The sequence below is a fragment of the Schistocerca serialis genome, chromosome 2, assembly GCF_023864345.2.
Source record: "Schistocerca serialis cubense isolate TAMUIC-IGC-003099 chromosome 2, iqSchSeri2.2, whole genome shotgun sequence".
NCBI classification, from domain to species: Eukaryota; Metazoa; Arthropoda; class Insecta; order Orthoptera; family Acrididae; genus Schistocerca; species Schistocerca serialis.
In genome coordinates this window covers 809,857,284-809,871,338 of record NC_064639.1, presented here as the reverse complement: position 1 = coordinate 809,871,338, position 14,055 = coordinate 809,857,284, and positions in this window count along the sequence as shown.

Below are 14,055 nucleotides of genomic sequence, written 5' to 3'. Positions count from 1 at the left end.
AGGAAATTGAAAGGGTGATACAGTATGTAAAGGAGGGCGAAAATCTAATAGTCATGATGGACTGGAATGCAGTTGTAGGGGAAGGAGTAGAAGAAAAGATTACAGGAGAATATGGGCTTGGGACAAAGAATGAGAGAGAGGAGACAGTGTAATTCAGTCCTGTAACAAGTTTCAGCTAGTAATAGCGAATATTCTGTTCAAGAATCCACAGAGGAAGAGGTATACTTGTAAAAGGCAGGGTGATACGGGACGATTTCAGTTAGATTACCTCATGGTCAGATACAAAAAAAAAAAAAGGTTCAAATGGCTCTGAGCACTATAGGACTCAACTGCTGTGGTCATGTCCCATAGAACTTAGAACTACTTAAACCTAACTAACCTAAGGACATCACACACACCCATGCCCGAGGCAGGATTGGAACCTGCGACCGTAGCAGCAACGCGGCTCCGGACTGGAGCGCCTAGAACCGCACGGCCACCACGGCCGGCGGTCAGATACAGTTGAAACGTCCCCTTTCAACAATTATACATGACTGTGCTTAAACTGACACACAATATTTTTAGCGCAACGCAATCTGACTTTCAAAAATCCCTACAAAAGAATGGCCCTGACTAACATTAAACTATACCTTTCACAAATCACTTACCTCACAAAAATCTTCGCTACTCAGGCTACTGCAATACAGCGAGCGCCACTACTGCCAGCTAAATAAAAGATTCAAACTACTGAAGGCACTAACTACTGATAGGGATAGTTAGCAAATGAAAGATATTAATAGAGAACAAACAATGTATTTACCTTGATATCATCGTATATAAATATAGCAGTTTATGACAAATTTCAAAACTCCGCCATCTCTCTCCCCACATCCACCACTGCTGGCGGCTCACCTCCAACTGCGCAACGCTACCTGCTGTTCACATCCAGCTGCCGCTGCCCAACACTACAATGGTGAGTATTACAACAATGCAAAGCATCCACAGACTCCACACAGCACAGCCAGTGATTTTCATACAGAGGTGGCGTTACCAATAAAAAAACCTAAACAGCCTACTTACATAGCCCCCATGCTCCAAACAAAAAATTTTACAAATTTTTTTTTGGGCAGTGGCCAATAATGATTTGATAAAATTTTTCATAATTACAATAACAAAGAAATCAAATGCACACACTTATTGATACAATGTTGGTCAAAAGCTAAAATTTTCTCACAGTCCATAAAGACAGTCCTAATCGTACATAACAGTAGAGTAGCAGTGTTTTTCTCAAAGTCTGAGCAGTAAAACAAAATGCACACGGAAGTAGTGGATTTCCATGCAGTCTTGAAGAAGTAGTGTCCTTCCAACGGAAAGACAGTGCTGACTCTTGACTTGCTGACAGGTAATTGGCCACAACAGAGCAAACCCACAGCAGAGTCATTCGACGTTTTGAAGAATATTGGTAGGTAGGTCATCACAGAGCAGACCCACTGTAGTCCTGGTAGAGAGTATGGTATTGGTGGGTCACCAGAGGTGCAGACCCACTGCAGTCCTTGTAGAAATAATGGTATTGATGGATCATCAAAGATGTAGACTCACTGTAGTCCTTGAAGAGATGGCCAGCAGCCATCTGTTGTGACTGAGCAGGTGCACAATCACCACTGAAGAGTCTTGCGGATGATATAGCAAGTCCATAAACCACCACTTGTGCACTCACAAAGTTTTTGAAATTGTCCTTAGAACCAGCAATGCTGTTATCCAGTCCCTTGCTGAATTATTAACACACGTGCAAACACTAACAGTCCCTACTTCTCACATATTGTCCATATACTATGACCAACAGAAACGTGTGCAGTGAAATGTAACTAACAAGTTAATAATATCATGAACTGGTGACAATTACAATTTAATAACATAAGAATACAATTACAAAGGTACAAATACATCATTAAAGAACATAATAGTACAGATAACATTTGTAGTAATATGGGCTTTACAAAAGAATCGAAATAACATATACATCAGTGTTACAGGAATTATGACATGAGTACATACATAAAAGATCAGAGTAACTTTCGAAACATCAACTTCACACATGAGCATTAAACAGAACAGAATTAATAATATCTAACATCTTTACAAAGTAAATAACATATTATTAATGCCATTATATTCGAGGATGACAGTATTCCTCATCATAGTGAATGTAGCTTAATATTAAAAGAAGAAAAAAATTCTATGAAATTACACAGAGACAGGAAGAAAACAAATACACAAGGGTACACAAACACATAGTGGGATAACACCAATAGGAAAGGACAGGGTTCGTTTTCAGTGTAACATGTGGTACTGCAGTCCAACCCAAAACTTCATATATCTTTCCTCTTATTTCATCCTTTGTTTCCACCAAAAAAAATTCTATCTAAGCATGCTTTCTGTATTTATATGTTCACACATTTCTTACCTCAACATTTATTTCCAAGAAAATCCTACCTAAACCTGTTTTCTGTACTTTTTTTTCGTATAACTTCTGAATGCATTTCTTCCAATTCATCGCAACTCATTCTCTTAGAGGCTACCCCCTCTTAAGCTAACTTAAATCTACTGAGCTCAGATGCTAAACTAAGGAACGAGGCAATGCAGCAGCACAAAATAAGTAACACAAACAACAATGACCAAAAAAATGGAAAATTGCAAAGCAAGCTACAGTAAATCTAAATTACCAAGCAATGCAACATTACAACTAATATGAGCCAATGTGCAGCAACAAGAAAAATAAATGAGTAGTAAAATTGGCTTAGCAGAGTAACACAAAGTCAAATTCAGTAACACTATGCCTGGCAAACAGCAGTAACTTATACCTAAACATGACATAGCTCAAGCAGAAAAAATATTACAGTAAAAACAACAATGCAGATAAGGGAAATGTATATTCACATCTTAATATCTATGTAATTAAAGTGGTGTACCACAACAACTGATTGTAAAAAGAAATATTACCATGTACTTGAAAAGAAAATTACGTGTTACTGTTACTAGTTCCTTCTTATTGTTCTTTCCTTTCCAAGTGCTCCTTTTTTAAAGAATGTGGATCATAAAATAATTATTTAATAGATCTGTTGACAGAAAGTGTTCACATTAGCAAATGCATTTCATTTTATAAAAGCAATGCTGCAACACAGCTGGAAACCAGATATCAAATGAAATAAGCAACTATGAAAAGTAAAGCATAAAAATATCATTAAGTAGTCATGTGACATTTCATAAGTTAGTAGAAATTCTCTCAACTCTCATAGAAAGACGCTTGTCATAATCAGGTGTGCAGATGTAAAAATATTTCTTGTCATTTTATTAGGCATTTCAGTAAATATCATAAATTACGAGCTCCACAGTATGCTTTCAACAAGGAAATGTCAGTAGCGCGGACAATGGCCTCCCCTTTTTTTTTTCTACCTGTGTCGCTGAAAGGCTAATGGCTTTTTTTTTTTTTCTTCTTTTTCAGGCGGCTGTCGCCCAGGTGGTTGCCTGCGACGCATTACGTGCAGGTGGTCACTTAACTTTCTTACGGAAATATTTACGACAGCATTTTCCGCTACAGTGACAGTCTCACATAAAAATATTTCATAGGTCAAGAATTAGCGTTGCAAATCTGTAGAAACAAAATCCTATAAATATAAGTGTCCAAAAAAATTTTCGCCGGCATTGTGATACATTCACGCATTTACACACATTTCATAACTCTTAAAGTACGATTCTTGGTTTCCAACATCCTGTTTCACAAGTCAAGAGTCCCTACCCACTATTCATTACTCCTTACCTTATTACACACATATGTATCCATCGACACTCGTCAATATTTCGTCATTATAAATATGAAGCATAATCAAATAACTCATATAGCCTCAGCGTATTAATCATAAACATACCTCAGCAGCATAATACACATCGTCGTCGTAAAAATAACATCATAACACCTCAGTCAAATCTCAAAATCGTCGTAGCTTCCTCCAATAATTTCAAAACCTAAAAAAAATTCTCTGCTCATGTCAAAAGTGTCATCTGCCTCAAACGTACTTTAGAAATCATGAATCCATACCAAATACATCATTCAAAGCTCTCATAGTATCACAATGGTTCCAAAAAAAAATATGAACAATTTACACAGTACAGACAAAATACAATTTCGTAAGTGTGAAGTTATCCAACGGTGTAATTACGTAAACATGTGTCACTGACGTAGTAAAAAACATGTTTATCTCTCAGTTAAATGATCAGATAGCTGTGTAATTTGTGTGTTAGAGAAATATGGTACCGATGTGTAAAGTTGTATAAGCAAATACCATATTAGCTAGGGTTCCTTGTGGTTGCCACACACATGGTACGCAAAGTAAGCATGTACCCCCTGAGGATTAATGTAATTATACCCTCAGGTGTTACAGATTACAGCAATGGAATGAAATGTATCACAGAAAACTTTCTTTGTAATTCAAAAATCTTTAAAAATAAATGTTTCAAGTACAAAATTAATCACTCAAATACGTGTACTGTAGCGCTAAATGTGCGTCTTGTTGCAACATAATCTGTGTGGAAGTGTCGTAGTTATCGTCCTCCGAAAGCTAAGTTCTGCAGAAGTCAATGTACTTACCACATGATAAACAAAAGTGAAATGCTTTGCGTATAGATATCGTAGTTATTATGCTTATTGGCGTGATGAAGAAAGTACTGTACAGTAACGTATTGTTATGCCACGAAAAGGCTGTCTCATTGTTGCTATACCACAAAAGTTACTACTAAAACATGTTTTTCTTCCTAGAAGAATTCAGAAAACTGTGCAGATATAAAACAGATACACTGCAAAAGCAACATTGTAAATTGTCACTCATTAGTAGCGTCGTGATAACATCATGTAGCTGTCACATAAACTAACCACTGTGTCCTCTGGTATCTCACAGAAAGTACTTTAAACCCAGAATGTATTTTCAAGTAAACCAAAATGTTGCATTAAAATCTCATTAGCAGTACCAGTATGTGTCCTAAGTATGTAAGCCTGATAGTCGTTACGTAATCGTGCAACTAACGAGCAAGAATGTACAACTAACAACACTGTGTCGTCTGTTCATTATAACAATGCATTCGTAATTTCTGTTTAAATAAGTTCTCTTGGTTCTTGACTGGATATTTCACATCAAACATTGTTACATGTTAACAGATTCTAAATCTGACAAAGCATACTAGAAATGTGAAGTGAAAAGTTTTATGGCAAAGACAAAGTTAAAAAGCAGACTATCTTTCAACAAACGGTTTTACATGTGAAATGTGGTGTAATCTTTTACTCTTCCTAGTGCACAGAGTTTCAACTTCAAAGCAATTATCATGTTGTATACATCGGTAAAGAATGCTAAAATTTTTCTCAAGGCTAGCGTCTTATGTTATTTTTCTCAGAGCGAGCGGGCGCACGCGGCTGCCTGCTGTGCGATTCATTGTCTGTGTCTTTGTTGGCGCGCGTTGTTATTGGGATTAGGAGACCTAACTTCTACAAATTCACTCTGTCGAGAAGGCCCTGCTCTGTTTGAATCACGCCAGTTCTGATGCAATTGAGGTGTGTCGTTACGATCATATCGTCTGTCGTCATGTCGGTAGTTCCTGTAGTTTCTTTGTTGTCGGTTACATGGTGAAGAATTTCTCCCTGAATCGTAACTGCGCGCTGGTCCGTTGCGTCTAAAGTTATTCTGTCTCCCTTGATAGTATTTATTTTGGTTCCCATATTGTCTGTTTCTCTTATTATCTCTGTGATAGTCATTACCACGGAGAGGTGATCTTTCCCTGTAGTTATTACTACTCTGCCAACGGTTGTCATACGGGTGGTGTCTGTTTTGGTCACGATTTGTGTTGTGAGAATAGACTTGTCGTGTCAAGTTATTACTTCTTTCATCGCGGAATTGCGACGGATGTGACCTGTAATTGTTGTGTTCCTGGTTTCGCGTTCCGCGATTGTCAGTGTCAATTTCAAATTCTTGTAAGAGTCCCTGAAATGCTTCAATGTCGTCTTTGCAACGTCCTGCCAAAATAATATGTCGTAAATGTTCAGGCAGTTTGATTAAGCAAATGCGGATGAGTTCTGAGGGGCTGTATGGGTTTGAAAGATACTGATTCTTATGCAACATGTCTTCAAAATATTTCATAAGACTGGAAAATTCAGATTGTTCGAAACGTTTCATCATTATGATGCTATGTTTTACTCGGTCTTGTGTGGCTTGAGACCAATATGCTGAGAGGAAGGCATGGTAAAACTCTCCTTCACTGTGGCAATCGTGAATTACCGATCGCATTCTTACAGCTGGTTCATTCTCCAAGTAGCCACACATAAATTCTAATCTGTGTTCTAACGACCAGTTGGGAGGAAAACAATGCGAGAATTGATGGAGCCATGCTTGTGGATGAATGTCATTGCCAGAATTCTTAAATGTTTGAATTTACGTGTAGTAATGAACAGCTTATAGTCAAAATCATCATGTCGGCGAGTCGCATATCGGTCATTGTTAGGTCGTGTCGGCCGTTCCATATCAAAATTCGGTGCACATTGCCAATTTCTTTCATAACTTCCGAAATGCCCTGTGTTATTATTTTGTGGCTGTTCCGTAATTCTGTGTTCCTCTTCCCGTACTGGGGCGCGAGTATCCTCTGAAATACGTAATTCTTGTATTACCTGTGTCAGCTGATCTTGTACTTCCCGGATTTCTCTTTTGTACTGTGTATTGATTTGATTTTGATTCTGTTTGAATTTTCTAATTTGTTCATACTCTTCTGTGTCAGTGAAGGCTACAGGTCTTGTGTCATTCAGATCATCATCTACCTTTGTAGGTAAGTTAGTGACCTGATCCGAAAGTTTGGCTACTTTCTCCGATAGTGAACACATTTCCTCAGTGTGTTTTTCTGAACCAAGTTTCAGAGTGTCCATTTGTGTTGAAATCGAATCTACTGTGTCCTTTAAGTTTTCCTGAGTTTTTGCAAGTTGCTTAACCGAATCGGTAGATGCAACAGAGTCAATTTTAGCCCACAAGGTCTCATGATTTTCATGAACAATGGTTTGCAGTTCTTTTATGGCTGCTTCGTGATTCTGTAATGCATTTTCATGCCGGGAAAAAATAGGTTGAAAATGCTCACAAATTTGTGTTTTTACGTCATTACAGACTTTTTGACATTTCGATTCAATGTTATGTAACTCAGTAGTTAAATCTTCACGTGTTTGTTCAAGTGTGGTGTCTAACTTTTGAAGATTTTGTTCCATTGTGTCTAACTGTTGCTGTGTTTGTCTCTGGTGTTGTTCCATTGTGTCTAACTGTTGCTGTGTTTGTCTCTGGTGTTGTTCCATTGTGTCTAACTTTTTAAGATTTTGTTCCACTGTGTCTAACTTTTGAAGCTTTTGCTGTGTTTGTCCCATTTGTTGTATTAATTGTAATAACAATGCATTGGTGTCTGAAACATGTTCCTCAATGCTTTTTGGCAGTGAATTTACACCGGAAACATTCACATTTTGACAAGCAAAAAATGTGTCTTGACTTATTTGAGAAAACGGTGAAGATCCAAAACCTGAATCTACAGTATTTGCGAGATCGTGTCGTGTCATTTCGGCTTCCTGAGGCGAGCTATTGCCGACCGATCGATCGATAATGCTTCCCTCTTCACTAATTATTTCACTGTCCACGCCATTGTTTGACGCCCGCTCCATTTCCCTGTGCACAGTTACCAAATTACTACTTTGAACATTAGTAAATTCATTACTCTGTGGCGCTGATAAGCTACGCTCGTCGTCACTATTAATTCTCAGTTTAGTTTGGAGCCTAGTGTTACGATTTTCACACGCCATAATTGTCACAATATTTCACACGATAACACAGAAAAGCACAATTTGAAGTGCAGAAATAAGAGAACACATTAACATAGCACTGAAAATAATATCTAGTTAATTGCAAGCGTAGCTGCGAAATACTTGGTGCAAATCTATATGCATGCCACAACTGTTTTACTGTACAACAATGAAAGGCTACAACTACAAAGGAGATTCTCTCTACAGTTACGTGCTAGCAATAAACAAAAGCTACACTAAATACACAAACTACAAGAAAAAATCAGAAGATTCCAGTGAGGTATCCTGGCAGGGTCGCCATATGAAACGTCCCCTTTCAACAATTATACATGACTGTGCTTAAACTGACACACAATATTTTTAGCGCAACGCAATCTGACTTTCAAAAATCCCTACAAAAGAATGGCCCTGACTAACATTAAACTATACCTTTCACAAATGACTTACCTCACAAAAATCTTCGCTACTCAAGCTACTGCAATACAGCGAGCGCCACTACTGCCAGCTAAATAAAAGATTCAAACTACTGAAGGCCCTAACTACTGATAGGAATAGTTAGCAAATGAAAGATATTAATAGAGAACAAACAATGTATTTACCTTGATATCATCATATATAAATATAGCAGTTTATGACAAATTTCAAAACTCCGCCATCTCTCTCCCCACATCCACCACTGCTGGCGGCTCACCTCCAACTGCGCAACGCTACCTGCTGTTCACATCCAGCTGCCGCTGCCCAACACTACAATGGCGAGTATTATAACAATGCAAAGCATCCACAGACTGCACACAGCACAGCCAGTGATTTTCATACAGAGGTGGCGTTACCAATAAAAAAACCTAAACAGCCTACTTGCACAGTTTCCGAAATCAGATACTGGATTGCAAGGCGTACCCAAGAGCAGATATAGACTCAGATGACAGTATAGTTGTGATAAAGAGTAGACTGAAGTTGAAGACATTAGTCAGGAAGAACCAATACGCAAAGAAGTGGTACACGGAATTACCAAGGAAGGACGAGATGCGATTGAAGTTCTCTAACGCTATAGATACAGCAATAAGGAATAGCGCAGTAGGCAGTACAGTTGAAGAGGAATGGACATCTCTAAAAAGGGCCATCACAGAAGTTGGGAAGGAAAACATAGGTACAAAGAAGGTAGCTGCGAAGAAACCATGGGTAACAGAAGAAATACTTCAGTTGATTGATGAAAGGAGGAAGTACAAACATGTTCCGCGAAAATCAAGAATACTGAAATACATGTCGCTGAAGAATTAAATAAATAGGAAGTACAGCGAAGCTAAGACGAAATGGCTGCAGGAAAAATGTGAAGACATCGGAAAAGAAATTATTGCCATAAGGACATACTCAGTATACAGGAAAGTCAAAACAACCTTCGGTGACATTAAAAGCAAGGGTAACACCATTAAGATTACAACTGGAATACCACTGTTAAATGCAGAGGAGAGATTGGATAGGTTGAAAAAATACATTGAAAGTCTCTGTGAAGGGGAAGATTTGTCTGATGGCATAGGAGAAGAAGCAGGAGTCGATTTGGAAGGGATAGGGTATCCAGTATTAGAATCAGATTTCTTTGGAGGGCATATGATTAAATAAAGCAGAGGGGATCGATAACATTCCATCAGAATTTCTAAAATCATTGGGGGAAGTGACAATAAAGCGGCTATTCACGTTGGTGTGTAGAATCATACAATGAAGGCTTTCACGACCGGATTAGTACTTTCAACTCATCTTCGGTGACGTCGTCAGACCCGAATACTTCTGAAGTCTCCGACGAGGTGGGTTGCTCGCGAGACGCTATCACGTTCTCCACTCACCTGCCTGTAATGGGCTGCACAGATGTGTGTCCATAATCAAGCAATAAGCCTAATTTAGCCGGCACATTCTGGCGTCATACAGGGCGCAGATTCAATTGTGACAGCCTTAATTGGGACTTTTAGTCTCCTGATTGAAATATAATCTATACAACTGGCGACTGTTTGTCTTTAAACTCATTTGCACTGCTAGTTCTTGCATAAACATACTGCTACCAGTAAACGTCGTGTGGTCTACGCTTACCCTACATTCGGAAGTTGCTAGTGGGAAACTTGCTGCACAGCGGCGGTGCACAGTTATCCTCCTACGTCACCGAGTTGCGCAGGTGCGTGCCGGGGCGGAAAATTAATTTCAGGTCCGCTAAAGAGAAGCGGCGCTCGATAATGGTGTTTAACACGCCATTCCGCCGTCCCTCTGCTCGGGGAAATATTGTTTCTTTAATACCAGAGGTGTTTCCTCGTTTCAAATGCGAACTGCAGCGTGGCTCCAGCCGGAAATAATGAAACGCAACGGACAAACACTGAACATTCCCATCTGTTCCTTAACAGTTCGTGGAGTACCTGTTTGACTATGGAACCATTTTATTAAAAAAGACATGTAGTGGCCCCACACAGTTTTCTTCACATCCTAGGATTTTTCCCCTCCGCCGGGCGGTCAAAGTAAAGTTATATTCATCATTTGGTATTTACGATTGTTTCATTTCTACATTCTTTCTGTCCAACAATAAACTTGTTTCCTGACTAGTAAAGTACCCTCTACTTAAAAATCAAAGCTGTACCAACAATTCGTTACTCACAACTCATACTTTCCATAGTTACACATTCATGTCGATGAAATTAAGGGAAATTTCTTTGCTACTAAGAGAGGTATACTTGTTAACAGGGCAAGAATACAACATATGTAATATCAAGAACTCTTAATTTTAAATTCTTCTTTGTGTTTAACACGCCCAATAACAGACCTTTTCATCCTTTAAAAAATCTTCATGAGTGAGTGAGCTTTAAAACTAAGCCTATTTAGTACAGTTTCTCAGTCTAATTTACTACAACTGCATTGTGTTATATTAAATTCATGTTGAAGGTTAACTGCCAAACTGAGCAGTAGGATCTGAATTATCTTTGTGTTTGGTAAAGTAACATTTTTTAAGGATGTCACATTTCTGCAGAGTTTAGTGTAGTCCAAGAACAGTCTCAGAGAAATAAAGGTGTTAACTTCCAAGCCAGTTTTATGTATAGTTAACAGTAGCAGACCTGTTACATGACGATCCTTTTTGCTTTAGAAAATGTAAAGGTTCAAGGGAGACAGGCTTTACATTGTGACTGATGATTTTTAAGACACTTTCATATGATTTGTCGAGATAGAAAAGATTCGATAATATCAAATGGTACAAGACACGGCAAAACATCAATGATATAGAAAAATAGTTGTATGTTGCAGGGAAAGACGGGCAAAAATACGGTACGTTCGGGAACCAAGAGAGAAAAAGAACAATGGAAAATAAAGACAAAGTGCTGGGATTAAAAGGAATATGCGCACATCAAAAAAAAGTTTTGCATCACCCCAGTTCCCAGAACTCCTCAAGACAGACGTTGACTGTGGATACTATATCACAGACACAGTCCCTTTGACTCTTCAGAGATGTTACTGAACCCTTCCAAAGATGTAAACAACCATGCATGAGCGGCGCCTATGAGACAAGGGGGGGGGGGGGGGGGGGTCCGACAGCTGATCAGTTCCAGTCACTTCACCGGGAAGGAGGTACACTACTCGTGTTGTCTATAGTTCAACCATGCCTAGACGGTCAATATCGCGGTATTCACATTGATACTTTGTGCCAGGAATGACTAGCGACAAGGGAAGTGTCCAGGCGTGTCGGTGTGAAGCAAAGCGAGGTTGTTCGGACATGGAGGAGGTACGGAGAGACAGGAACTGTCGATGACATGCCTTGCTCAGGCCGCCCAAGGGCTACTACTGCAGTGGATGACCAATAACTACGGATTATGGCTCGAAGGAACCCTGACAGCAACGCCACCAAGTTGAATGATACTTTTCGTGCAGCCACAAGACGTCGTGTTACGACTCAAACTGTGCGCAATAGGCTGCATGATGCGCAACTTCACTCCCGACGTCCATGGCGAGGTCCCTCTTTGCAACCACGACACCATGCAGCGCGGTACAGATGGGCTCAACAGCTGGCCGAATTGACCGCTCAGGATTGGAATCACGTTTTCACCGATGAGTGTCGCATATGCCTTCAACCAGACAATCATCGGAGACGTGTTTGGAGGCAACCCAGTCAGGCTGAACGCCTTAGACTCTTTTCAGCGAGTGCAGCCATGCTCTCAGCAGCTCCGACTGCGATCGCTCTCTGCTGCCGCCATATAGGATGGCCAGCGGCAGCTACACGGTCCAGGCTCAGTCGCAGTCTTCGAAAGTCTGCCGTCTTAGTCAGTCTTCGAGAGTTCGCTCTTGCATTGGTATTAGGAGCCTCACACATCACGATGCTCTTCAGTTGCTTCTTGTAATAGCTGGCCGTTATTGTTGTTCTTCATTTGTAAAATTTCTTCGCATGACTTGGAGAAAGCTATTAGTAAAACTAAAATTTACTGTGTTTACATGTTCGATAATCATTTCTCTCCCTGACCTACTTCGACCGCTGCCGCACCACTCTGTAACCCATCTCACCTAATGGTTGTGTACGAACTAGTACACAGAATATGAGTCATGTGTTTAAGAATACGTTACCGTCGCAAGTAAATGTGATGAGGCAGGTGAGATGCCGCATGACCTCTCACAGAAATGAAAACAACAAATAAACGGAAGTGAACTATGTCAAAATTTCCAAAATGGAATGCAAGAGGCTTAACATATGCTACCTGTGTAGAACAAGTAGGAGGTACATACTCCCGGAGGTCCCTTCGTTACAAGTCGCTGTTGCAAACTGACCGCGACACATACACAAATTTGACTACAGCCAACAGACAAGTCATTGACCGCACTGAAAGTTCGTAGTTTTGTCAGAAAAAAATATTGGACCGAGTGAGCGTATAACTCGCATATCCCGCTTCGCAGTCCAAGACTGACCGCACAAGCACGAGATACCGATCATTTGCACATATTAAATGTAGACCGTTTAGTGTTTCTGTTTTTCTTATTTTTTCGACAGTTCAGTACACCTTCGTCCAGTTTTCATGCTTGATCTGTGTTCAGGTTTTGATAGGCTATCCAATGGGCTAACTAAACACTAAATATGAGGGGAAGCTCGATAACCTTGTGAAGTGAAAAAAGTCATGGAATGCCTCCTAATATCGTGTTGGACCTCCATTCGCTCTATGTACTGCAGCAGTTCGATGTGGCGTGGACTCAAAATGTCGTTGGGAGCCTCCACAGAAATACTGAGCCATGCTGTCACTATAGCCGGCCATTATTGCGAGAATGTAATCAGTGCAGGATTTTGTGCACGAACGGACCACTCGATTGTGTGATTTTCGATGGAATTCATGTTATACGATGTAGGTGGTGGATGTATGTGGCAAAATCATTTACTGGAACTGTGCAGAATGTTCATTAAACATATCGTGAAAAGTCGTGAAACGATGACATATCATCGCTGTTTGGGAACATGAAGGAAATAATGGTTGCAAATGGTCTCCAAGTAGCTGAACATAACCATTTCCTACCAATGATCGGTTCAGTTCGACCAGAGGACCCAGTCCTTTCCATGCAAATACAGCCCATAACAATACTGAGTCTCTATCAGCTTGAACGATGCCTTGATGATAACCTGGGTCCTATGCTTCCTGGGGTATGCGCCACACTCGGGACCTGCTATCAGCTCTTACCTGCTGACATCTGGACTCATCTGACCGGACCATGTTCCTCCAAACGTCTAGCGCCCAACCGACGTGGCCACAACCACAGGAGAGGCCCTGCAGACGATGTCATGTTGTTAGAAAAGGCATTTACGATTACGAGCAATGTCGGCTTCAATCCTGTATGTCAGGATGTGCAGTAGCGGCGCGTTTCGCTGTTTCAAGCGTCAACTTCACCTTGCATTTCTCGGGATGTAACTGATGTATTAAGATGCAACCAACACCATTTTTTGTGATTCACATGTTATTTATTGCGTAAGAAATAATACGGTGTGTCCATTTAAAGAAAATATAGGATTGTGTTGAAAATAATGTTTGTTAACGTTTTAGAATGTCTCGTAGTATTTACTATCATGAGCTGCTATCTTACGTTCATACACATGAAAGTTGTTCTTTTAATATCTATTGTTGCTACAGAGATATTTGATCTGAAACGTTTACGTAGACTTTAGCCCGCTAGATGGTGCTGCCATAGGTCAAACGGGTATCAACTGCGTTTTT